The sequence below is a fragment of the Oncorhynchus mykiss genome, chromosome 7 (assembly GCF_057628025.1).
Source record: "Oncorhynchus mykiss isolate SJ-2025 chromosome 7, ASM5762802v1, whole genome shotgun sequence".
NCBI lineage: Eukaryota > Metazoa > Chordata > Actinopteri > Salmoniformes > Salmonidae > Oncorhynchus > Oncorhynchus mykiss.
In genome coordinates, this window is record NC_143028.1 from 64,154,765 (window position 1) to 64,182,500 (window position 27,736).

The window sequence follows — 27,736 nt, forward strand, 5'->3', positions numbered from 1 at the left end:
CCATTCTCGCTCGATACACACAGGAAACTGTCGAGCGTAAAAATACAAAATAAAAACAGGGGAGTTACAGTTCTTGACACAAACCGGTGCGCCTGACACCTACTACAATACCCCGTTCAAAGACACTGTAAATCTTTTGTCTTGTCATGTTGTGTTGATACAATGCTATGCTGTTGTCTTAGGTCTCTTTACGTAGTGTTACGGTGTCTCTTGTGATGTCTGTTTTGTCCTTTATTTATTTAAATCCCAGCCCCCGTCCTCGCAGGAGGCCGTTTGGTAGTCCATCATTGTGAATAATAATTTATTCTTAACTGACTTGCCTTGTTAAATAAAAACACATTCACCCTCTGAATGACACACATAATCCATGTCTCAAGGCTTAGAAATCCTTCTTTAACCTGTCTCATCCCCCTTCATCTACACTGACTGAAATGGATTTAACAAGTGACATCAATAAGGGATCATAGCTTTCACCTGGATTCACCTGGTCAGTCTGTCATGGAAAGAGCATGTGTTCTTAATATTTTGTACACTCAGTGTAGATGGGTTTGTCACTAGCTACCACAGACACAAAGTTATAAAACAATTTCTACAATTTATCTTCCTACATTCAGATTTGAACCTTAACGCTAACAACACTGTTAACCTTATGCCTGACCTTAAATGAAGACCAAAAAGCACTTTTATTTGTTGATTTTTACAATATAGGCAATATTTACTTTGTGGCTGTGCTATCTAGTGGAAACCTGAATATAGTAATCCACTTTTCTACTGTCCACACAGTAAAAACAATTCTGAATGTACTTTAACATTGTATGCACCTGGGCTGTACTAGGCCCCAGTATTTAGCATGGGAGTCAGTGGATGTGTGGTTCTTAGCAACTGGAGCCAGTCAGCAATGTGAATGTGCAGTATGAGGTGAAAACATGCACAGATGCAAACAGCTGTCAGAGACCAACAGACCCACCTCCCCAGAACACCACAGGCATACTCAGCCTAGAAAGGATTATAGAAAGATTTCAGCCTCAATCCTAGAGGCACTCAAAATCGGATAAGAGATGGGTGGCTAAATATATAGAGAAAAACAAATCCTTCTACAGATCATTATGGAAAGTGGATACATGGCAATCATTTTAATACATTAAAACCAATGATGTACGTATACAAACACTTGGATTTGTCCGTGGTATTTGTTGAAGATACTTAAAAGTTATATATTTTTTGTAAAAAAAAAAAATTTTTAATTGAATATTGAAACACAATCTACAGTGAAGCTGCTCAACATTGACATTACATTCAGTCGTCTGATTCCCATAGTTTTTTTGTTATGTTCCATTATCAACCAATAGAGGTCGCTCTTGCTTGTTATAGCAGGAGCGGACCAGTCGATCGACTGAGATGGTGGAGATCTCAATTGCATACTGCTCACGCCCTCGTCTCCTTAAAACCTATTGGATGAGAAAGTCAGAGCTCCGTCCACTCTGACCTTCTCCTGTAATGAGTTTTGAGAAGGAGACGAGCAGAGGACGCGAGGAGATCTTCCCGAGGACTATGCAACTGCTTTCTGTTCAAAACGATCATCATAATTGTGATTTGCTGCGTTACAACATGAGACATTTGCTTATTAATGAATTGACATGCATTGCAGTAACCTTTTTGCAAACTAAGTAGCATTCAGTATGTGGTTACATTTATTATTTGTAGAAAACTGAAAAGGTGTCGGATAGGACCAAATTTTGATTGTTGGATGCAGATTTAATCCATTTAATCAGTGTGTGGCTTTCAGAGTTTTTGTGGTTGCATTGTAAAAATATGAAGAACCAATCAAATCTGAAACAGTTCAGTTGAGATTAATCTATATTTTCTCATTTATGTGACCTGTGCGGCAAAGTCTGATCAAAGTCTGAGAACTCTATTCCTCCTCTGATATTCGGTGCTCCGCCTGCAGGTCCATCCTGGCCAAGGAAAAGTTAATCTGGGACTGGCCAATGCTGTCATCTCATTGGCTGAATGGAATGCCTGGAGGTGGTGCCTAGGAGGAGATTAAAGGCATGTCTCTCTCTAATGAAAGGGGAATTGAACAGCTGTGACGTTGCCACCCACCACCAATCCAAAGAGAACTCTCTCGCCCTTCCTCTCTCTCCCCCTCCCTTGCTCTCTCTTCATCTCCCTCTCTCTCCATCTCCCCATCATCACTGCATATATAATTACTGCCAGCCTGGATGGGGTCATGTGACATTTAAATACCTTGGGATTTTCAACTGGGCATGCTCCATTGTATCACTTGGCCACTTCCCCTCCTCCTCTTCAACTCCTCCCTCTATCCGTCCCTCCTTTATTCATCCTTTCCTGAGGAGAGGATGCCTATTATTGTCCTGTATCCCTGCTCAGTCACGCTAGAGCCTGTAGTTACTGGGGCTACTGTCTCTAGCTGTATCTCTGTTTCTTTCTCTCTATGGTTCTCTGGCTGACAGAGCTGTCTTTACCCTGTACTGTGAGGGTGTGGAGGGATAGATAGTGTGTTATTCCTCGTTCCTCTCCCATCTCCTGATGTCTAACTGGACTGACTGACCGTCTGCTGCTCAATGCTCTCTCCTAGATGGATGAATGGATAGATGTACACGGTTCTAGCCTGTCTGTCTAACACCTTCATTGACTGGCTGACTACAGAGGAGGAAGGAGGAGGGACACCGCAAAAATAAATTCAGCAGGTGGCTGGTAAGGGACACGCAGATTCATAGTGTCTGTGTGCAGGCACCACCAGTGCATTTCTAACATGTCTTGACTTTATGTAAATAAGCAAGTTAGAGGTAGCACTAGTGTCTGTATTACTGTGTCTGTGTTTCTGTGTTCCTGTGGCTGTGTTAGTATGACTGTGTCTGTGTGTATTTCCTTTTAAGTATACAGTGCAATTACTGTGTGTTAATGTTGATGGTCATTGACTGTGTTTTTATTCATGCACACAGACCGATGCTCTCTCATATTGCTGAGAGGGTTGGGTCAGAGAGGGCAGAGGTTGGCTGGTGGTTGAAGTAGTGGTTGGGTGGAGCTTGAGTTATGGTTGTGGCTAGGTTTGGGGGCTCAGATGTTTTGGGGTGGCGCCAGTTGCCAGGTTGTTGGTCCCAGTTTTGGAGCCCCACTTCAGATGGGCATAGTCTGTCAGTCAGGGACGCTAGCTCACACACACAAACACACACACACACACACACACACACACACACACACAAGAAACACTCACTCTCACACACACACACACACACAAGAAACACTCACTCACACATACACACACACTGCACATGATTCCCACCAGTCTCCAGCATGTTGATATGTTAATGGTTGGCATTTAGCAGTGCTATGCTGTATGTTAAATGCCTCATGGCAGGACTTAGCCCATCCAATCCAAACCAAGCCAGGCACGGCCAATCTGAGCCAAAGCAGGGGGGATGAGGTGGACGTTGATTTAGAGGATAAGCGTGATTGACTTCAACAAGCTGTTTAACGTCCCTCCTGTGTGTGTGTGTGTGTGTGTGTGTGTGTGTGTGTGTGTGTGTTTGCGCGTGTGAGTGAGGCTCCAGGTGTCTGATTAACATTGGCATTAATACACCCTGACAGTGACTGAGGAATTAGACTGACCCTTTAATGCCTGTCTTGGCGTTAGGGTATTGTAGTGTGTGTGTTTTGTCTATGAGACCCTGGCAGTTGCTGGCAATTGAGGTGCTTCCGATTAAAGCATTAAACTGGATTTGCTTTTCTATGAATGCATGTGGATGGAAACACACACACATATGCTCACGCACACAGACTGTACACACACAGTCTTGTACAGCTAACCGTGAGGGGATGCACAATTCAGTCCCATTCAAAATCCTATTTTACGTAACCCTAAACCTAACCCGTACTTTTACCCTAGCCTGAACCCCAACCCCAAAACATTGTGGGGACTAACAAAATGTCCCCAATTGGTCAAATTTGTATTTGTTTACTATTCTGGTGGGGAATTCTGGTCCCCACAAGAATAGTTAAACACGTCATCACACACACGTCTTCCTGTCTCTTGGCAGGTCACACTATGTTCTGAGGGTGATTCCTAGCCCTCTGCCAGTGTTTGGCCTGAAATGATGCCCAGAATAGAGCCATGATTTTGATTGACGTCCCTCTCCTCTGTTTGGCTCTGCCTTCACTCTCATCTATCTATCTATCTATCTATCTATCTATCTATCTATCTATCTATCTATCTATCTATCTATCTATCTATCTATCTATCTATCTATCTATCTATCTAAAATTGAAGTCGTAAGTTTACATACACTCTGGTTGGAGTCATTAAAAATTGTTTTTCAACCACTCCACAAATTTCTTGTTAACAAACTATAGTTTTGGCAAGTCGGTCAGGACATCGACTTTGTGCATGACACAAGTAATTTTTCCAACAATTGTTTGCAGACAGATTATTTAACTTATAATTCATTGTATCACAATTCTAGTGGGTCAGAAGTTTACATACACTAAGTTGACTGTGCGTTTAAACAGCTTGGAAAATTCCAGAATTTAAAATAAAAACAATTATTTTTATTTCACCTTTATTTAACCAGGTAGGCTAGTTGAGAACAAGTTCTCATTTGCAACTGCGACCTGGCCAAGATAAAGCATAGCAGTGTGAACAGACAACAACACAGAGTTACACATAGAGTAAACAATAAACAAGTCAATAACAATAGAAAAAAAAGAATCTATATACATTGTGTGCAAAAGGCATGAAGAGGTAGGCAATAAATAGGCCATAGGAGTGAATAATTACAATTTAGCAGATTAACACTGGAGTGATAATTGATCAGATGAACATGTGCAGGTAGAGATACTGGTGTGCAAAAGAGCAGAAAAGTAAATAAAATAAAAACAGTATGGGGATGAGGTAGGTAAATTGGGTGGGCTATATACCGATAGACTATGTACAGCTGCAGCGATCGGTTAGCTGCTCAGATAGCAGATGTTTAAAGTTGGTGAGGGAGATAAAAGTCTCCAACATCAGAGATTTTTGCAATTCGTTCCAGTTGCAGGCAGCAGAGAACTGGAAGGAAAGGTGGCCAAATTAGGTTTTGGCTTTAGGGATGATCAGTGAGATACACCTGCTGGAGCGCGTGCTACAGGTGGGTGTTGCCATCGTGACCAGTGAACTGAGATAAGGCAGCGCTTTACCTAGCATGGACTTGTAGATGACCTGGAGCCAGAGGGTCTGGCGACGAACATGTAGCGAGGGCCAGCCGACTAGAGCATACAGGTCGCAGTGGTGGGTGGTATAAGGTGCTTTAGTAAGAAAACGGATGGCACTGTGATAAACTGCTGAGTAGAGTATTGGAAGCTATAGTCAGTTTTACTAGGGTAAGTTTTGCGGCGTGAGTGAAGGAGGCTTTGTTGCGAAATAGAAAGCCGACTCTAGATTTGATTTTTGATTGGATATGTTTGATATGAATCTGGAAGGAGAGTTTGCAGTCTAGCCAGACACCTAGGTACTATAGATGTCCACATATTCTAGGTAGGATCTATCCAGGGTGGTGATGCTAGTCGGGCGTGCGGGTACAGGCAGCGAACGGTTGAAAAGCATGCATTTGGTTGTACTAGCGTTTAAGAGCAGTTGGAGGCCACGGAAGGAGTGTTGTATGGCATTGAAGCTTGTTTGGAGTTTAGATAGCACAGTGTCCAAGGAAGGGCCAGAAGTATACAGAATGGTGTCGTCTGCGTAGAGGTGGATCAGGGAATCGGCCGCAGCAAGAGCAACATCATTGATATATACAGAGAAAAGAGTCGGCCCGAGAATTGAACCCTGTGGTACTCCCATAGAGACTGCCAGAGGACCGGACAACATGCCCTCCGATTTGACACACTGAACTCTCTGTCTGCAAAGTAGTTGGTGATATCGTTTAGTACCTTGAGCGTGGCTGAGGTGCACCCGTGACCGGCTCGGAAACCGGATTGCACAGCGGTACGGTGGGATTCGAGATGGTCAGTGATCTGTTTGTTGACTTGGCTTTCGAAGACCTTAGATAGGCAGGGCAGGATGGATATACTGTAGGTCTGTAACAGTTTGGGTCCAGGGTGTCTCCCCATTTGAAGAGGGGGATGACCGCGGCAGCTTTCCAATCCTTGGGGATCTCAGATGATACGAAGGAGAGGTTGAATAGGCTGGTAATAGGGGTTGTGATAATGGTGGCGGACAGTTTCAGAAATAGAGGGTCCAGATTGTCAAGCCCAGCTGATTTGTATGTGTCCAGGTTTTGCAGCTCTTTCAGAACATCTGCTATCTGGATTTGGGTAAAGGAGAAGCTGGGGAGGCGTGGGCGAGTACCTGCGGTTGGGGGGGAGAGCTGTTGGCCGAGGTTGGAATAGTCAGGAGGAAGGCATGGCCAGCCGTTGAGAAATGCTTGTTGAAGTTTTCGATTATCACGTATTTATCGGTGGTGACCGTGTTACCTAGCCTCAGTGCAGTGGGCTGCTGGGATGACGTGCTCTTGTTCTCTATGGACTTTACAGTGTCCCAGAACTTTTGGGAGTTAGAGCTACAGGATGCAAATTTCTGCTTGAAAAAGCTGGCCTTTGCTTTCCTGACTGACTGCGTGTATTGGTTCCTGACTTCCCTTAACAGTTGCATATCGTGGGGACTATTTGATGCTATTGCAGTCCGCCACAGGATGTTTTTGTGCTGATCGAGGGCAGTCAGGTCTGGAGTGAACCAAGGGCTATATCTGTTCTTAGTTCTGCATTTTTTGAATGGAGCATGCTTGTCTAAGATGGTGAGGAAGTTACTTTTAAAGAATGACCAGGCATCCTCAACTGACGGGATGAGGTCAATATCCTTCCAGGATACCCGTGCCGGGTCGATTAGAAAGGCCTGCTCGCAGAAGTGTTTTAGGGAGCGTTTGACAGTGATGAGGGGTGGTCGTTTGACCGCGGACCCGTAGCGGATACAGACAATGAGACAGTGATCGCTGAGATCCTGATTGAAGACAGCAGAGGTGTATTTGGAGGGCAAGTTGGTCAGGATAATGTCAATTAGTGTGCCCATGTTTACGGATTTAGGGTTGTACCTGGTGGGTTCCTTGATGATTTGTGTGAGATTGAGGGCATCTATCTTAGATTGTAGGACTGCCGAGGTGTTAAGCATATCCCAGTTTAGGTCACCTAACATAACAAACTCTGACGCTAGATGGGGGGGGCGATCAATTCACAGATGGTGTCCAGGGCACAGCTGGGAGCTGAGGGGGATCGGTAGCAGGCGGCAACAGTGAGAGACTTATTTCTGGAGAGATTAATTTTTAAAATTAGAAGTTCGAACTGTTTGGGCATGGAAAGCATGACAGAACTTTGCAGGCTATCTCTGTAGTTGATTGCAACTCTTCCCCCTTTGGCAGTTGTATCTTGACGGAAAGTGTTATAGTTGGGTATGGAAATCTCAGAATTTTTGGTAGCCTTCCTAAGCCAGAATTCAGACGCGACAAGGACATCAGGGTTGGCAGAGTGTGCTAAAGCAGTGAGTAAAACAAACTTAGGGAGGAGGCTTCTGATTTTGACATGCATGAAACCAAGGCTTTTTCGATCACAGAAGTCAACAAAGGAGGGTGCCTGGGGACATGCAGGGCCTGGGTTTACCTCCACATCACCCGAGGAACAGAGGAGGAGTAGGATGAGGGTGCGGCTAAAGGCGTTGGGGACAAGGAATAAAAGGAGCAGATTTATGGGCGTGGTAGAATATATTCAGGGCATAATGTGCAGACAGGGGTATGGTGTTGTGCGGGTACAGCGGAGGTAAGCCCAGGCACTGGGTGATGATAAGAGAGGTTGTATCTCTGGACATGCTGGTTATAATGGGTGAGGTCACCGCATGTGTGGGAGGTGGGACAAAGGAGGTATCAGAGGTGTGAGGAGTGGAACTAGGGGCTCCATTGTAAACTAAAACAATGATAACTAACCTGAACAACAGTATACAAGGCATATTGATATTTGAGAGAGACATACAGCAAGGCATAAAGTAATCGCAGGTCTTGATTGGGAGAGCTTGCTAAAACAACAGGTGAGACAACAACAGCTAGTCAGCTAACACAACAACAGCAGGTAAAATGGCGATGACTAGGCAGAGAGGGTCAGATTAACTACACACAGAGCCTGAGTTTGCGGCTGGGGCCGACAGATAAAACATAAATAAACCGAATGGAGTACCGTGATTAATGGACAGTCCACCAGGTATCAGCTATGTAGCCAAGTGATCATAGTGTCCAGGGGGCAGCAGTAGATGGAACAGTGAAGCCACCACTACTATAGCACGCGGGCGACACAGCGTTTAAAGTTAGTAGCTCGGGGGTTGTAGGGGGGGTCTGCTCAGACGGAGGCCGGTTGAAGGCACAGCGGATGGAGTATTCGTCGGCAGACCAGTCGTGGTGGTGCGGCGGGGGGCCGTGTCGACAGAGAATCCAAGCCAGATGGTGAAAGAGGTATTGTAGAATTTAGTTTGCTAGCAGGGAGATGTGCCTGGCTCACGGTTAACTGGTGCTAGCTTCGTGGCAGTGGCGTTAACCAAGGTCCAGAGTTTACAGCAAGGATCCGGTTGCAGTAGTTTTGGAATTGTTAGTTAGATTACTTGTTATTACTGCATTGTTGGAACTAGAAGCACAAGCATTTCGCTACACTCGCATTAACATCTGCTAACCATGTGTATGTGACAAATAAAATTTGATTGGATTTGATTTGATTTGTATTGGGATCTAGCCGTGTATGAGTGGGGTTCGGGTGAACAGCTGAGTAGGCCGGGAGGTGGGCCTCAGGGATAGCTTCGGTACTGGGTGCAAGCTAGCTGTGAAGATCAGAAGTAGTGGTCCAGGGATTACGGCAGGAATCCGGCGTTGTTGTGGAGAGACAGTTCGATACTGGTAGACATGCGAGTATTATCCAGGCTAAAAACAGGGTTGGCTGTGCAGAAGGTAAAAGCCGCTAGCAGTGGCTAACAATGACTAAACAGCGTGTAGCTAATTAGCTGGTTAGCTTCTGGAGGTTCTTGAATGTATTCTAAAATTAAAAATAATAGTGATTCTGTATCACATTGGGTGAGGCAGGTTACCGGAAGGTATAATCAAATTAAAAATCGAAAAGAGATTGAAAATAAATATGGGTTGGTTGGGCTGGCTGGGGACACGGCGATTCAGACAGTTAGCAGGCCTGTGCTAACAAGCTAACAGTTAGCAGACTAGGGCTAAACAAGCTAGCAGTTAGTAGACCGGGGCAGGCTAGCAGTTAGCAGGCCGGGTTAGCAAGAAAGCAGATAGCAGGGGCTAGAAAGTTAGCCTTTGGGGGACGTCGCGATGGTGTTAAGTCTGTTTTTGCCTCTTCATGCGGTGACGTTGATAGACCGGTCGTGGAATTAGTAGGGTTCCAAGTAGCTCTAGGTAGCTAGCAGGCCTAGCTGGTTATCATAATGGGCTTTCAGCGGGCGTTGCGCCTGAGGGGCCTGTTGGAGTCCTCAGGCCGATTATGTTGGTATTCCAGTCGTAGGGGATCTGCGGGGTTCCATGCCCCGTACCGGCTGTAGAAGGGGTCTGGATATTGTATCCCAGGAGTATGCTTCGGTGGTAGCGCACGAGCCCTGGTCGGGCTGGCTTCAAGCTAAGTGGATGGAAACGCTAGCCAGGAGTAGTCATCCGGGGTTGCGGTTAGCTAGTTGTGAAGATCCAGATGAAAATGTTCAGTTAGCGGTGGGAATCCGGGGATAAAAATCATAGGTCCGTTATGCTCTGGTTAGAGTCATGTTGTTCGAACTGGCGAGAGCTATTCGAGCTGAAGGTTAGCTGATGACCGCTGGCAATGGTTTGCTGACTGATAGCTGGTAGTTAGCTGGCTAGCTTCAGTTGAGGGATTCCAGATCCGAAGTAAATATAGATACTTTAGGGAAAAAAAGCAGATCCACGCTACATTGGGTGAGGCGGGTTGCAGGAGAGTATTTAGATGTTGAGGTTTAGCTAAATATTTTAAAAGATATGCGAAGAAAAATATGTAAAAAACGATATATACAAGGGACACGACAGGACAAAGACGTCTGACTGCTACACCATCTTGGATTATACTTATAAAAATGAAGTAATGGCGTTAGAAGCTTCTGCTGAGGCTAATTGACATCATTTGAGTCAATTGGAGGTCTACCTGTGGATGTAGTTCAAGGCCTACCTTCCAACTTTGCTTGAAATCATGGGAAAATCAAAAGAAATCAGCATAAACCTCAGAAAATAATTGTAGACAATTTCCAAAAGTCTGAAGATACCACGTTCATCTGTACAAAAACAAGTACCCAAGTATAAACATCATGGGACCACGGAGCATCATACCGCTCAGGAATGAGAAGCGTTCTGTCTCTTAGAGATGAAGGTACGTTGGTGCGAAAAGTGCAAATCAATCCCAGAACAACAGCAAAGGACCTTGTGAAGATGCTGGAGGAAACAGGTACAAAGTATCTATATCCACAGTAAAACGAGTACTATATCGATATAACCTGAAAGGCCGCTCAGCACGGAAGAAGCTACTGCTCCAAAACCGCCATAAAAAAGCCAGACTATGGTTTGCAACTGCACATGGGGACAAAGATCATACTTTTTGGAGAAATGTCCTCTGGTCTGATGAAACAAAAATACAACTGTTTGGCCATAATGACCATCATTATGTTTGGATGAAACAGGGGGACGCTTGCAAGCCAAAGAACACCATCCCAACCGTAAAGCACAGGGGTGGCAGCATCATGTTGTTGGGTGCTTTGCTGCAGGAGGGACTAGTGCACTTCACAAAATAGATGGCATCATGAGGCGGACAATTATGTGGATATATTGAAGCAACATCTCAAGACAAGAGTCAGGAAATTAAAGCTTGTTCGCAAATGGGTCTTCCAAATGGACAATGACCCCAAGCATACTTCCAAAATGGCTTAAGGACAACAAAGTTTAAACGTATCTGACTAAGGTGTATGTAAACTTCTGACTTCAACTGTATCTATCTTTCTCTCTTGCTCTTGCTCTCTCTCTCTCTCGCTCTCTCTCTCTCTTCTCACTGTTTCTTTCCCTTCTCTCCTACTGTGTGCTGTTTGCTGTGTGTTGATTGGTTTGTAGATAAATATAACTGTTATCCTGCATCCCTATTGGTTGACCGAGTGTTGTTTCCATATGATGACTGCAAGATGTTGTTTGTTATGGTTGTTCTGAACTGTGAGTATGAGTGGGTGTGTGTGTGTGTTTAAGCAGGGAGTGGTGTTATTGCCGCAGTGCTTGCTTTCTGCACCCGATTTGGAGAGTGAGCTAAGGAGACTGGCAGAGGGTGTGATCAGAAATTTAAGCACGTATCAGTGCACATACACACACGCACACACGCACACATACTGTGTGCTTGTAGTGTTTCTGTAGAATACTGAGCAGGGTGGAGTGAATACTGTGTTTCTCTGCAGAGCACTGCTGCAGAACTACAATGCCAGCTACCTCACCCTCTCTCCCCCTCTCTCTCTTTCTTTCTCTCTCTCTCTGTGTTTGAGCAATGTGGTATATGTTTTTGAGAGGTTGTAGTACAGTGCCTTGCAAAAGTATTCGGCCCCCTTGAACTTTGCGACCTTTTGCCACATTTCAGGCTTCAAACATAAAGATATAAAACTGTATTTTTTTGTGAAGAATCAACAACAAGTGGGACACCATCATGAAGTGGAACGACATTTATTGGATATTTCAAACTTTTTTAACAAATCAAAAACTGAAAAATTGGGCATGCAAATTATTCAGCCCCTTTACTTTCAGTGCAGCAAACTCTTTCCAGAAGTTCAGTGAGGATCTCTGAATGATCCAATGTTGACCTAAATGACTAATGATGATAAATACAATCCACCTGTGTGTAATCAAGTCTCCGTATAAATGCACCTGCACTGTGATAGTCTCAGAGGTCCGTTAAAAGCGCAGAGAGCATCATGAAGAACAAGGAACACACCAGGTAGGTCCGAGATACTGTTGTGAAGAAGTTTAAAGCCGGATTTGGATACAAAAATATTTCCCAAGCTTTAAACATCCCAAGGAGCACTGTGCAAGCGATAATATTGAAATGGAAGGAGTATCAGACCACTGCATATCTACCAAGACCTGGCCGTCCCTCTAAACTTTCAGCTCATACAAGGAGAAGACTGATCAGAGATGCAGCCAAGAGGCCCATGATCACTCTGGATGAACTGCAGAGATCTACAGCTGAGGTGGGAGACTCTGTCCATAGGACAACAATCAGTCGTATATTGCACAAATCTGGCCTTTATGAAAGAGTGGCAAGAAGAAAGCCATTTCTTAAAGATATCCATAAAAAGTGTCGTTTAAAGTTTGCCACAAGCCACCTGGGAGACACACCAAACATGTGGAAGAAGGTGCTCTGGTCAGATGAAACCAAAATTGAACTTTTTGGCAACAATGCAAAACGTTATGTTTGGCGTAAAAGCAACACAGCTGAACACACCATCCCCACTGTCAAACATGGTGGTGGCAGCATCATGGTTTGGGCCTGCTTTTCTTCAGCAGGGACAGGGAAGATGGTTAAAATTGATGGGAAGATGGATGGAGCCAAATACAGGACCATTCTGGAAGAAAACCTGATGGAGTCTGCAAAAGACCTGAGACTGGGATGGAGATTTGTCTTCCATCAAGACAATGATCCAAAACATAAAGCAAAATCTACAATGGAATGGTTCAAAAATAAACATATCCAGGTGTTAGAATGGCCAAGTCAAAGTCCAGACCTGAATCCAATCGAGAATCTGTGGAAAGAACTGAAAACTGCTGTTCACAAATGCTCTCCATCCAACCTCACTGAGCTCGAGCTGTTTTGCAAGGAGGAATGGGAAAAAATGTCAGTCTCTCGATGTGCAAAACTGATAGAGACATACCCCAAGCGACTTACAGCTGTAATCGCAGCAAAAGGTGGCGCTACAAAGTATTAACTTAAGGGGGCTGAATAATTTTGCAGGCCCAATTTTTCAGTTTTTGATTTGTTAAAAACGTTTGAAATATCCAATAAATGTCGTTCCACTTCATGATTGTGTCCCACTTGTTGTTGATTCTTCACAAAAAAATACAGTTTTATATCTTTATGTTTGAAGCCTGAAATGTGGCAAAAGGTTGCAAAGTTCAAGGGGGCCGAATACTTTCGCAAGGCACTGTATATGTGTTTGAGAGGTTGTGGTATATTTGTTTAAGAGGGATGTGGTGTATCTGTTTGGGAGGTTGCGGTATATGTGTTTGGGAGGTTGCGGTATATGTGTTTGAGAGGTTGCGGTATATGTGTTTGAGAGGTTGCGGTATATGTGTTTGAGTGGTTGCGGTATATGTGTTTGAGAGGTTGTGGTATATGTGTTTGAGAGGTTGTGGTATATGTGTTTGAGAGGTTGTGGTATATGTGTTTGAGAGGTTGTGATATATATGCTTGAGAGGTTGTGGTATATGTGTTTGAGAGGTTGTGCTATATGTGTTTGAGAGGTTGTGCTATATGTGTTTGAGAGGTTGTGCTATATGTGTTTGAGAGGTTGTGGTATATGTGTTTGAGAGGTTGTGGTATATGTGTTTGATTGGGATGTGGGATATGTGTTTGAGAGGGATGTGGTATACAGTTGAAGTCGGAAATTCACATACACCTTAGCCAAATACAAGTCTGTTTTTCACAATTCCTGACATATAATCCTGGTAAATATTCCCTGTTTTAGGTCAGTTAGTTTCACCACTGTATTTTAAGAATGTGAAATGTCAGAATAATAGTAGAGAGAATGATTTATTTCAGCTTTTTATTTCTTTCATCACATTCCCAGTGGGTCAGAAGTTCATAAACACTCAATTTGTATTTGGTAGCATTGCCTTTAAATTGTTTAACGTGGGTCAAACTCTTTGGGTAGCTTTCCACAAGCTTCCCACAATAAGAATTTTGGCCCATTCCTCCTGACAGAGCTGGTGTAACTGAGTCAGGTTTGTAGGCCTCCTTGCTCGCACATGCTTTTTCAGTTCTGCCCACAAATTCTCTATGGGATTGAGGTCAGGGCTTTGTGATAGCCACTCCAATACCTTGACTTTGTTGTCCTTAAGCCATTTTGCCACAACATTGGAAGTATGCTTGGGGTCGTTGTCCATGTGGAAGACCCATTTGCGAACAAGCTTTAACTTCCTGACTGATGTCTTGAGATGTTGCTTCCATATATCCACATAATTGTCCGCCTCATGATGCCATCTATTTTGTGAAGTGCACTAGTACCTCATGCAGCAAGCACCCCCACAACATGATGCTGCCACCCCTTTGCTTCACTGTTGGGATGGTGTTCTTCGGCTTGCAAGCCTCCCCCGTTTTCCTCCAAACATAACGATAGTCTTTATGGCCAAACAGTTCTATTTTTGTTTCATCAGACCAGAGGACATTTCTCCAAAAATACGATCCTTGTCCCCATGTGCAGTTGCAAACCATAGTCTGGCTTTTTTATGGCGGTTTTGGAGCAGTGGCTTCTTCCGTGCTGAGTGGCCTTTCAGGTTATGTCGATATAGTTCTCGTTTTACTGTGGATATAGATACTTTGTACCTGTTTCCTCCAGCATCTTCACAGGGTCCTTTGCTGTTGTTCTGGGATTGATTTGCACTTTTCGCACCAAAGTACGTTCATCTCTAGGAGACAGAACGCGTCTCCTTCCTGAGCGTTATGACGGCTGCCTGGTCCCATGGTGTTTATACTTGCATACTATTGTTTGTACAGATGAACGTTGTACCTTCAGGCATTTGGAAATTGCTCCCAAGGATGAACCAGACCTGTGGAGGTCTACAATTTATTTTCTGAGGTCTTTTTTGATTTTCCCATGAGTTTTACGGTCGGCCTTGAAGTTCATCCACAGGTACACCTCCAATTGACTCAAATTATGTCAATTAGCCTCAGCAGAAGCTTCTAAAGCCATGACATCATTTTCTGGAATTTTCCAAGCTGTTTAAAGGCACAGTCAACTTAGTGTATGTAAACTTCTGACCCACTGGAATTGTGATACAGTGAATTATAAGTTAAATAATCTGTCTGTAAACAATTGTTGGAAATATTACTTGTGTCATGCACAAAGTCGATGTCCTAACCGACTTGCCAAAACTATAGTTTGTTAACAAGACATTTGTGGAGTGGTTGAAAAACAAGTTTTAATGACTCCAACCTAAGTGTTTGTGAACTTCTGACTTCAACTGTATGTGTTTGAGAGGTTGTGGTATATGTGTTTGAGAGGTTGTGGTATGTTTGTTTGAGAGGTTGTGGTATATGTGTTTGAGAGGATGTGGTATATGTGTTTGGAGGGATGTGGGATGTACATTATGGTATATACAAAAGTATGTGGACACCCCCTCAAATTAGTAGATACGGCTGTTTCAGCCACACCCATTGCTTACAGGTGTATAAAATTGACCACACAACCAGGCAATCTCCATAGACAAACATTGGCAGTAGAATGTCCCGTACTGAAGAGCTCAGTGACTTTCAATGTGGCACCAACATAGGATGCCATCTTTCCAACAAGTCAGTTCATCACATTTCTGCCCTTCTAGAGCTGCCCCGGTCAACTGTAAGTGCTGTTATTGTGATGTGGAAACGTCTAGGAGCAATAACGGTTCAGTCACGAAGTGGTAGTCCACACAAACTCACAGAATGGGTCTGCCGAGTGCTGAAGCACATAGCAACACTCAATTCCGAGACTGCCTCTGGAAGCAACGTCAGCACAATAACTGTTCGTCAGGACCTTCATGAAATGGGTTTCCATGGCCGAGCAGCCGGACACAAGCCTAAGATCACCATGCACAATGCCAAGCGTTGAATGGAGTGGTGTAAAGCTCCCCGTCATTGGACTCTGGAGGAGTGGAAACACTTTCTCTGAAGTGATGAATCACGATTCACAATTTGGCAGTCTGACGGACTAATCTGGGTTTGGCGGATGCCAAAATAACTTTAAATGTCCGAATGCATAGTGCCAACTGTAAAGTTTAGTGGAGGAGGAATAATGGTCTGGGGCCGTTTTTCATGTTTCGGGCTAGGTGCCTTAGTTCCAGTGAAGGGAAATCTTAATGCTACAGAATACAATGACATTCTAGACAATTCTGTGCTTCCAACTTTGTGTCAACAGTTTGGGGAAGGCCCGTCCCTATTTCACCCCTGTGCTCAAAGCGAGGTCCATACAGAAATTGTTTGTCGAGATCGGTGTGGAAGAATTTGAATGCCCTGCACAGAGCCCTGACCTCAACCCCATCCAACACCTTGGCACTCCGACTGTAAACCAGCCCTAATCGCCCAACATCAGTGCCCGACCTCACTAATTATCTTGTGGCTGAATGGAAGCAAATCCCCACAGCAGTGTTCAAACTACATATATATATACAATATATATACACACACACAGTGGGGCAAAAAAGTATTTAGTCAGCCACCAATTGTTTAAGTTCTCCCACTTAAAAAGATGAGAGGCCTGTAATTTTCATCATAGGTACACTTCAACTATGACAGACAAAATGAGAAAAATAAATCCAGAAAATCACATTGTAGGATTTTTTATGAATTTATTTGCAAATTATGGTGGAAAATAAGTATTTGGTCAATAACAAAAGTTTATCTCAATACTTTGTTATATACCCTTTGTTGACAATGACAGACGTTAAACGTTTTCTGTAAGTCTTCATAAGGTTTTCACACAATGTTGCTGGTATTTTGGCCTATTCCTCCATGCAGATCTCCTCTAGAGCAGTGATGTTTTGGGGCTGTTGCTGGTCAACCCGGACTTTCAACTCCCTCCAAAGATTTTCTATGGGGTTGAGATATGAGAAATGTTTGTTTGCAACTGTTGGACTAATGATTACATCCTAGATCAGCTTGATGCAGGCAAGAGTGTGCTAGGAGGTATTGAACGTGTCACTGTCTGTCCATGTGTAACGGTCTGTCTTCTCACCTACGTTGTAGCAACCTCATGATGTTTATAGGGAACATTTGAGTATCATGTAGTAGCCTAAACCTATCACTGTTACATTGAACTGAGTGAATGGAATATAAATGACATTCTTCTAATATTGTAATAGAAATAAGGTCCTCCCTAATCTTAAATGGCACCAACCGCCACTGTTGTGCATGTGTTATCCACACCAGCAGGCGTCTGTCTGAGTGGAGCTGTCCGGTGAACTTCACATTTACTGTCCTTATCAGTCAGCACCCCTCCTATCTAATGTCATTAGAGTGTGTGTGTCTGAGTCAAGGTATATCTCTTAATGTAATGTAATTAATTAATCTGCATTCTACTTATGTCTTGCTAGATCTGTACATCTTTGTGTGTGTGTGTGTGTATTAAGTGTGAATCTAATTTCTTTGATGAATTCCGAGCAGGCGGTAGGGATTAAAGGGTTGGTTAAGCCTCATCCTTCACCTGAAGCCCCCCCCAGGTGTTACCATAGCAACCCTTTAAGTAAGTGACGCCGGGCAAACCCTCCATCTTGGGAGAGGAAGGAAGGACAAAAGAGACAGGGAAGAGAGAGAGAGGGAAAGAGAAGGAGAGGTGAAGAGAGAGGGAAGGTGTCTGGACAGTGGGGATGGGGGAGGGTGTGTGAGGAGCAAAGAGAAAAATGAGAGATGGGGACGATATCCCCTGAGGGGGAAGAGAGATAAAGAGGTACATGAAGAAAGAATAAGGATAGAAGGAAGGTTTCCCCACGGGAGGGATAAAGGAAGCGAGATAGAGGGAGGGATGAAGGGCGTGATCATCCAAACCAATGAAATTATGTTTGTCACATGCTTGGTAAACAACAGGTGTAGATTAACAGTAACATTCTTACTTACAGGCCCTTCCCAACAATGCAGAGAAATAATAGAAAAATAATAACAGGAGTATTAAATACACAGAGTAATGATAACTTTGCTATATACGTGGGGTAGCAGTACCAAGTCGATGTGCAGGGGTACGAGGTAATTGACGTAGATACAGCGTCTTCACTAAGTATTTACACCACTTGACCTTTTCCCTACATTTTGTTGTTACAGGCTGAATTTAAAATATAATACATTTAGATTTTTTTTGTCACTGGCCTACCCAGAATACCCCATAATGTGTCAAAGTGGAATTATGTTTTTCTAAGTTTTTACAAATTAATTAAAAATGAAAAGCTGAAAAATCTTGATTCAATAAATATTAAACCTATTTGTTATGGCAAAGTTCAATCATAGCGCTGGATGGTTTTTGCGACTGCACTTGAAGAAACGTTCAAAGTTCTTGTCAATTTCCGGATTGACTGACCTTCATGTCTTCAAGTAATGATAGACTGTTGTTTCTCTTTGCTTATTGGAGCTGTTCTTACCATCATATGGACTTGGTCTTTTACCAAATAGGGATATCTTCTGTATATCCCCCTACCTTGTCACAACACAACTGATTGGCTCAAACGCATTAAAAAGGAAAGAAATTCCCAAAATGCACTTTTAACAAGGCACACCTGTTAATTGAAATGCATTCCAGGTGATTACCTCATGAAGCTGGTTGAGAGAATGCCAAGAGTGTGCAAAGCTGTTTTCAAGGCAAAGGGTGGCTATTTTGAAGAATCTCAAATATAAAATATATTTTGATTTGTTTAACACTTGTTTGGTTAGTACATGATTCAATGTGTGTTATTTCATAGTTTTGATGTCTTCACTATTATTCTACAATGTAGAAAATAGTAAAAATAAAGAAAAACCCTGGAATGGGTAGGTGTGTTCAAACTTTGAACTGGTACTGTATATGGAGAAAGTTTCAGGCCTAAATACATGTAGAAAATAAATACAATTGTTTCCTGATCTTTCTTATATCTCTCAGATATAGGACAGACACTTCAGAACAAACCTCCTTAAGATAACTTGTTCCATGTAGTAAATCTGTTATTCAATGTGATTCTATGGGCTAATAGCAGTAAGGCAAAATACAATGTTTCATCAAATGTTTTAATTATTAAGGGGTCTTAAAATTAGAAATAAAATAGCTAAATTACCTCCATAAAACAATTCCATATGTTAGCTTAGTAACCCCCCCCCCCCCCCCCCCCCCACCCACCCACCCCCGCCTTAGACAGGGCTTAGACTCTAGAGGGTTAAGCCCCACTCCCCCATACATCCTACTGAGAGAAATTAGACCCTCTCAATGCACTCTGTTTGTGTGTGTCTTTGTTTACTGTATGTCTATATCCATGTCTTTTGTCTGCTCCTCCTCCCATGTGCTGTGTGTGTGTGTTATTCATTCTGGAACAGACTGCAGGCTCTCTCTCTCTGTGTGTGTGGGTGTGTGTATGTGTGTTATTCATTCTGGAACAGACTGCAGGCTCTCTCTCTCTCTGTGTGTGTGTGTGTGTGTGTGTGTGTGTGTGTGTTATTCATTCTGGAACAGACTGCAGGCTCTCTCTCTCTGTGTGTGTGGGTGTTATTCATTCTGGAACAGACTGCAGGCTCTCTCTCTCTGTGTGTGTGTGTGTGTGTGTGTGTGTGTGTGTGTGTGTGTGAGAAATAAAGAGATGTGGTGTGCGGCAACAGAGCAGGTGGTGTATCAGGGGACCTGCCAAGTGCGAAGCAGGCTGCACACAGAAAGTGTGTGTTCTTGTGTATGTTCATCTCTCACCTTCCTCTCATTCTTACACAACAGTCTAGTCTCAGTATATCCACCTCTAAAATAGAGTAAGATACTACCTAGGATGCATTTCAAGTGTATCCTTGTCTCCCCTCCTTCATCTGCACTGGTATGAAACTAATATTATATTATTTAATTTCAACGATCATTAGATTGATAAGCATTTACATGCAGCTTTCATATATTTTCAGACAGTGCAGAGGAAGGAGATGAGTCGAGGAGAGGAGAGTAGTGTGTGTGTGTGTGTGTGTGTGTGTGTGTGTGTGTGTGTGTGTGTGTGTGTGTGTGTGTGTGTGTGTGTGGGTGGGTAGGTAAGTAAGTAGGTAAATGAAGGGGTGTGTAGAAGACAGTCTGCTGCAGTCTTCACTGAGAACAGTCTTTCTATCTCTTTCATCTGTTTGTCTGTTGGCTGTGTAGCTGATTCTGCTCTGGGGAGGGGAGTTGGTTAGGAAATAGGGAGGCGTTGACAAGCCTGCTCCCTCTGATTTTCTGGGTGGCGAGGGCTCGTACAAACACTCTTTGATTTCCCCAGCCTTCTTAACCCTAAGCTTATTTGCATAGTGAATAAGTACACAGTAAATAAGCCCACAGTGAATAGTCACATTGTGGTAGAAAGGAGGCAGGTTGATGTTGCCCCCCTCTGGCTGTTGCAGTTTATTAATGACTGTAGCAGTTTAATGACTGTAGCAGTTTAATGACTGTAACAGTTTAATGAGTGTAGCAGTTTAATGAGTGTAACAGTTTAATGACTGTAGCAGTTTAATTAATGAGTGTAACAGTTTAATGACTGTAGCAGTTTAATGACTGTAACAGTTTAATGACTGTAGCAGTTTAATGACTGTAACAGTTTAATGACTGTAACAGTTTAATGACTGTAGCAGTTTAATGACTGTAGCAGTTTAATGACTGTAGCAGTTTAATGACTGTAGCAGTTTAATGACTGTAACAGTTTAATGAGTGTAGCAGTTTAATGAGTGTAGCAGTTTAATGACTGTAGCAGTTTAATGACTGTAGCAGTTTAATGAGTGTAGCAGTTTAATGAGTGTAGCAGTTTAATGAGTGTAGCAGTTTAATGAGTGTAGCAGTTTAATGAGTGTAGCAGTTTAATGAGTGTAGCAGTTTAATGAGTGTAGCAGTTTAATGAGTGTAGCAGTTTAATGAGTGTAGCAGTTTAATGACTGTAGCAGTTTAATGACTGTAACAGTTTAATGATTGTAACAATTTAATGACTGTAACAGTTTAATGACTGTAGCAGTTTAATGACTGTAGCAGTTTAATGACTGTAACAGTTTAATGACTGTAACAATTTAATGACTGTAACAGTTTTAATGACTGTAACAGTTTAATGACTGTAGCAGTTTAATGACTGTAGTAGTTTAATGACTGTAGCAGTTTAATGACTGTAACAATTTAATGAGTGTAGCAGTTTAATAATTGTAGCAATTTATGCTGTGCCGTTTCTGAGGAGGATTTCAAAGCCACATCATGTCACGTCAGCAGGCGCTGAAGTTTAGAGCTCAGTATAATCCTGCCAAAGGCCCTGACTCCAGCAGATATGTTCAAAATGGGGGTTGCATTTGCACATCTCTGATGCTGTGGATTAGACCCATCCCTTTGATGTGGAAGACATATTGTAGTTAGATCATCGTTTTGAGTTCAATCAAGCCAGGTCATCCTTGATACAAGTCAGTATTCGACATTCCTAAACTTAAAGTTTTATATTTGACATTTTGAACAACTTTTTGAATTTTGATGTTTGAGATACTTGGATGAATGTCTAATTCTGATGTGAGACTGTGAGAGCTGGTTGGTCATCACATAGGAAGGATGGAGAGGGTTCACAGAACTCACACTGTCACTATGATGGAGAGGGTTCACATAACGCACACTGTAACTAGGATAGAGAGGGTTCACAGAACTCACACTGTCACTAGAATGGAGAGGTTCCTAGAAATCATACTGTCACTATGATGGAGAGGGTTCACAGAACTCACACTGTAACTAGGATGGAGAGGGTTCACAGAACTCACACTGTCACTAGAATGGAGAGGGTTCACAGAACTCACACTGTAACTAGGATGGAGAGGGTTCACAGAACTCACACTAACTAGGATGGAGAGGGTTCACAGAACTCACACTAACTAGGATGGAGTGGGTTCACAGAACTCACACTGTAACTAGGATGGAGAGGGTTCACAGAACTCACACTGTAACTAGGATGGAGAGGGTTCACAGAACTCACACTGTCACTAGAATGGAAAGGGTTCACAGAACTCACACTGTAACTAGGATGGAGAGGGTTCACAGAACTCACACTGTAACTAGGATGGAGAGGGTTCACAGAACTCACACTGTAACTAGGATGGAGAGGGTTCACAGAACTCACACTGTAACTAGGATGGAGAGGGTTCACAGAACTCACACTGTAACTAGGATGGAGAGGGTTCACAGAACTCACACTGTAACTAGGATGGAGAGGGTTCACAGAACTCACACTGTAACTAGGATGGAGAGGGATCACAGAACTCACACTGTAACTAGGATGGAGAGGGTTCACAGAACTCACACTGTAACTAGGATGGAGAGGGTTCACAGAACTCACACTGTAACTAGGATGGAGAGGGTTCACAGAACTCACACTGTAACTAGGATGGAGAGGGTTCACAGAACTCACACTAACTAGGATGGAGAGGGTTCACAGAACTCACACTAACTAGGATGGAGTGGGTTCACAGAACTCACACTGTAACTAGGATGGAGAGGGTTCACAGAACTCACACTGTAACTAGGATGGAGAGGGTTCACAGAACTCACACTGTCACTAGAATGGAAAGGGTTCACAGAACTCACACTGTAACTAGGATGGAGAGGGTTCACAGAACTCACACTGTAACTAGGATGGAGAGGGTTCACAGAACTCACACTGTAACTAGGATGGAGAGGGTTCACAGAACTCACACTGTAACTAGGATGGAGAGGGTTCACAGAACTCACACTGTAACTAGGATGGAGAGGGTTCACAGAACTCACACTGTAACTAGGATGGAGAGGGTTCACAGAACTCACACTGTAACTAGGATGGAGAGGGTTCACAGAACTCACACTGTAACTAGGATGGAGAGGGATCACAGAACTCACACTGTAACTAGGATGGAGAGGGTTCACAGAACTCACACTGTAACTAGGATGGAGAGGGTTCACAGAACTCACACTGTAACTAGGATGGAGAGGGTTCACAGAACTCACACTGTAACTAGGATGGAGAGGGTTCACAGAACTCACACTGTAACTAGGATGGAGAGGGTTCACAGAACTCACACTGTAACTAGGATGGAGAGGGTTCACAGAACTCACAATGTAACTAGGATGGAGAGGGTTCACAGAACTCACACTGTAACTAGGATGGAGAGGGTTCACAGAACTCACACTGTAACTAGGATGGAGAGGGTTCACAGAACTCACACTGTAACTAGGATGGAGACGGTTCACAGAACTCACACTGTAACTAGGATGGAGTGGGTTCACAGAACTCACACTGTAACTAGGATGGAGAGGGTTCACAGAACTCACACTGTAACTAGGATGGAGAGGGTTCACAGAACTCACACTGTAACTAGGATGGAGAGGGTTCACAGAACTCACACTGTAACTAGGATGGAGAGGGTTCACAGAACTCACACTGTAACTAGGATGGAGAGGGTTCACAGAACTCACACTGTAACTAGGATGGAGAGGGTTCACAGAACTCACACTGTAACTAGGATGGAGAGGGTTCACAGAACTCACACTGTAACTAGGATGGAGAGGGTTCACAGAACTCACACTGTAACTAGGATGGAGAGGGTTCACAGAACTCACACTGTAACTAGGATGGAGAGGGTTCACAGAACTCACACTGTAACTAGGATGGAGAGGGTTCACAGAACTCACACTGTAACTAGGATGGAGAGGGTTCACAGAACTCACACTGTAACTAGGATGGAGAGGGTTCACAGAACTCACACTAACTAGGATGGAGAGGGTTCACAGAACTCACACTGTAACTAGGATGGAGAGGGTTCACAGAACTCACACTGTAACTAGGATGGAGAGGGTTCACAGAACTCACACTGTAACTAGGATGGAGAGGGTTCACAGAACTCACACTGTAACTAGGATGGAGAGGGTTCACAGAACTCACACTGTAACTAGGATGGAGAGGGTTCACAGAACTCACACTGTAACTAGGATGGAGAGGGTTCACAGAACTCACACTAACTAGGATGGAGAGGGTTCACAGAACTCACACTGTAACTAGGATGGAGAGGGTTCACAGAACTCACACTGTAACTAGGATGGAGTGGGTTCACAGAACTCACACTGTAACTAGGATGGAGAGGGTTCACAGAACTCACACTGTAACTAGGATGGAGAGGGTTCACAGAACTATTTTTTAACTATTTTTATTTTATTTATTTTATTTTTTATTTTTTTAACTATTTTTTAAATGTTTTATTTCTTTTTCTCTTTCTCTCACACGAGTGCACACACACACACACACACACACACACTATTAGTCTTCTCATTAGCTTGTCCGGTGTGTCCCCTGGCTCGATCCAGAAAGCTCTACAGAGTCACAGTCAACAGACTCCCCTGACTCCAGACTCCCTCGTCTCTAGTCCCGAGTGGTCCTGGGTTGTGCTGGGCTTCGGGGTTTATCTAATCAGGACAGACTTGGGTAAGACATGGTCAGATGTAGTATGGGCACCGTGCCAGTAGACTCCTACCTTTCTTTTCCCTTCTTGTGTCTCTAAGGACTCTTTAATAGTCAAATACTCTTTTGTAATTTTTCTCTCTTGGCTCCTCCCCTGTTTTAGATGGCAGTCTGTCACAGCTGCACCCAGGACTACGTCTAAACCCAGTCAGAAAGCCCCAGCGTCTGGCCTTATCTCAATCTACTGGACCATAGATGGATTATTTTACTCTCAGACACATTCATCATCGCTGTGTGAAGAGGAGTAGTGTTTTCCTGAATTGATTCTCACATCTTTAATTTGATAACGAGACACTTCACCTTTATCATTAGTGTAACATGCAAAGAAAACTGATGCCTAGCTGAACTTGTCTAGGCGAACAGAACGAGTGTGCTCACATACTCCTTTAAAAGACCTTCGCTATTTAAAAAAAGAAGAAAATAAATTGTACTGTTTGTCCATCTTGAGACACTGTAGCCAGTATACACTTTCTCAAAATAATCTCAAATAAATCTAAAAAAATAATCTAAAATAAAATAATCTAAAATAACTCAAGACATCTGTTATTAATTTTTTTACATCTAGCTAATATGTTTGGGGCAGTATTTCTCAAGCGGAAAACATGTGCATGAAAACAATTCATCTCTCATTGAATGTTGACCGATCACCAACGAAGGAGCATAGACTTTGGCTACCAACTTCGGCTTGCCTTGAGAAAACATTTGTGCACGAACAGCCGGAAAAACCCTTGCCGAAGACCAAAACAAACAAAAACGTCATAAAATGTCAGAATAATATTTACCAACTGTTTCGATGGGAAGCATGAGGAGCCTAATCACACACAGCCTATTTGACTGATAAAACACAATACACACTCCTCCTTTCATATGGTCTAATCCTAATCCCCAAGATCTACATGGACACAAGTCGAAGCATGGGACCCAGGGAGGGGTGGGGGATTACCGCATCAAGAAAAGGCTTCAAAGAGATGAGAATATGGCACCAGACATTGATGTAATATAGTCATGTAGAAACAGTGGAGAACAGATATTGATGTAATATAGTCATGTAGAAACAGTGGAGAAAAGATATTGATGTAATATAGTCATGTAGAAACAGTGGAGAACAGATATTGATGTAATATAGTCATGTAGAAACAGTGGAGAAGAGATATTGATGAAATATAGTCATGTAGAAACAGTGGAGAACAGATATTGATGTAATATAGTCATGTAGAAACAGTGGAGAAGAGATATTGATGAAATATAGTCATGTAGAAACAGTGGAGAACAGATATTGATGTAATATAGTCATGTGGAAACAGTGGAGAGAACAAATATTGATGTAATATAGTCATGTAGAAACAGTGGAGAACAATAGATGAGAATTTGAAGGCATCCATCAAGAGAAGAAGGCAACTAATAACTAATATTAAGGGTGGGATGAACTGGTACACCCACCCACTCTTCATCCCTGGAGCGAGCAGGTGCAAGCTCTGAGTGTCTTCAAGTTGGGACATGCTGTGGCTTATGCCACAGACGTCGAAGCCATTTTATTGCTAACAGGTACAGTTAACATCAATCGCAAACGCTCAACTAATGCTAGAAGCTAACGCTAATAGCTTCCATTAGCGACGCGGGTTCTAATGCTAGTCTGGATTCATTATACCTGGAACCAGGAAGAAATCCATCTTTATGAAACACCACGGCTTTCTGTCTGAGAGAGACAAGACAGAACAAATCACTCCTGAAGGTAGGAGAGGAGAGGAGCAGATAGGGAAGGGGAGAGGAGCAGAGCAGAGCAGAGAGGGAAGGGGTGAGGAGAGGAGAAGAGCAGATAGGGAAGGGGAGAGGAGCGGAGCAGAGCAGAGAGGGAAGGGGAGAGGAGAGGAGCGGAGACGAGAGGGAAGGGGAGAAGAGCAGAGAGGGAAGGGGAGAGGAGAGGAGCGGAGCAGAGAGGGAAGGGGAGAAGAGCAGAGAGGGAAGGGGAGAGGAGAGGAGAGGAGAGGAGAGGAGAGGAGAGGGAAGGGGAGAGGAGAGGAGAGGAAAGGAGAGGGAAGGGGAGAGGAGTGGAGAGGAGAGGAGTGGAGCGGAGAGGGAAGGGGAGAGGAGTGGAGAGGAGAGGAGAGGAGTGGAGCGTAGAGGGAAGGGGAGAGGAGAGGAGAGGAGCGGAGAGGGAAGGGGAGAGGAGAGGAGAGGGAAGGGGAGAGGAAAGGAGAGGAGAGGAGAGGGAAGGGGAGAGGAGTGGAGAGGAGAGGAGAGGAGTGGAGCGGAGAGGGAAGAGGAGAGGAGTGGAGTGGAGAGGAGCGGAGAGGGAAGGGAATGGGAGAGGAGTGGAGAGGAGAGGAGCGGAGAGGAGAGGAGTGGAGAGGAGAGGAGAGGAGCAGAGAGGGAAGGGAAGGGAAGGGGAGAGGAGAGGAGAGAAGAGAAGAGAAGAGGAGTGGAGTGGAGCAGAGAGGAGAGGAGCGGAGAGGTAAGGGAAGGGGAGAGGAGAGGAGCGGAGAGGGAAGGGGAGAGGAGAGGAGCGGAGAGGGAAGGGGAGAGGAGAGGAGCGGAGAGGGAAGGGGAGAGGAGAGGAGCGGAGAGGGAAGAGGAGCGGAGAGGGAAGGGGAGAGGAGCGGAGCGGGGAGAGGAGTGGAGAGGAGAGGAGTGGAGCGGAGAGAGAAGGGGAGAGGAGTGGAGAGGAGAGGAGAGGAGTGGAGCGGAGAGGAGTGGAGCGGAGAGGGAAGGGGAGAGGAGAGGAGCGGAGAGGAGCGGAGAGGGAAGGGAAGGGAATGGGAGAGGAGTGGAGAGGAGAGGAGTGGAGAGGAGAGGAGAGGAGCGGAGTGGAGAGGAGAGGAGAGGAGCGGAGAGGGAAGGGAAGGGAAGGGGAGAGGAGAGGAGAGGAGAGAAGAAGAGAGGGAAGGGGAGAGGAGAGGAGCGGAGAGGGGAGAGGAGAGGAGCGGAGAGGGAAGGGGAGTGGAGAGGAGAGGAGCGGAGAGCGAAGGGGGGAGGAGAGGAGAGGAGAGGGAAGGGAAGGGGAGAGGAGAGGAGAGGAGTGGAGCGGAGAGGGGAGTGGAGAGGAGAGGAGAGGAGAGGGAAAGGAAGGGAAGGGGAGAGGAGAGGAGGGGAGAGGAGAGGGAAGGGAAGGGGAGAGGAGTGGAGAGGAGAGGATAGGAGCGGAGAGGAGTGGAGAGGAGATGAGAGGAGAGGAGCGGAGAGGAGAGTAGCGGAGAGGAAAGGGAAAGGGAGATTAGAGGAGAGGTGAGGAGTGGAGCGGAGAGGAGAGGAGTGGAGCGGAGAGGAGAGGAGAGGAGAGGAGCGGAGAGGGAAGGGAAGGGGAGAGGAGAGGG

General features: G+C 44.2%; 1 protein-coding gene across 6 annotated transcripts in view; it reads left to right on the top strand.

The window, feature by feature from the left end:
• The first annotated feature begins 2,241 nt into the window (after positions 1–2,241).
• Positions 2,242–27,736, top strand: part of LOC110529011 (pleckstrin homology domain-containing family A member 6) — a 237,392-nt gene continuing 211,897 nt past the window's right edge. For 5 of the 6 annotated variants that reach the window (XR_016497389.1, XM_090241730.1, XM_036983963.2 and 2 more), the window contains exon 1: positions 2,342–2,718. The gene's annotated coding sequence lies outside the window, so the exon portion shown is untranslated. Of the gene's footprint in view, positions 2,719–27,736 lie in introns of all 6 variants that reach the window. The other variant, XM_090241734.1, reaches the window with a different exon arrangement.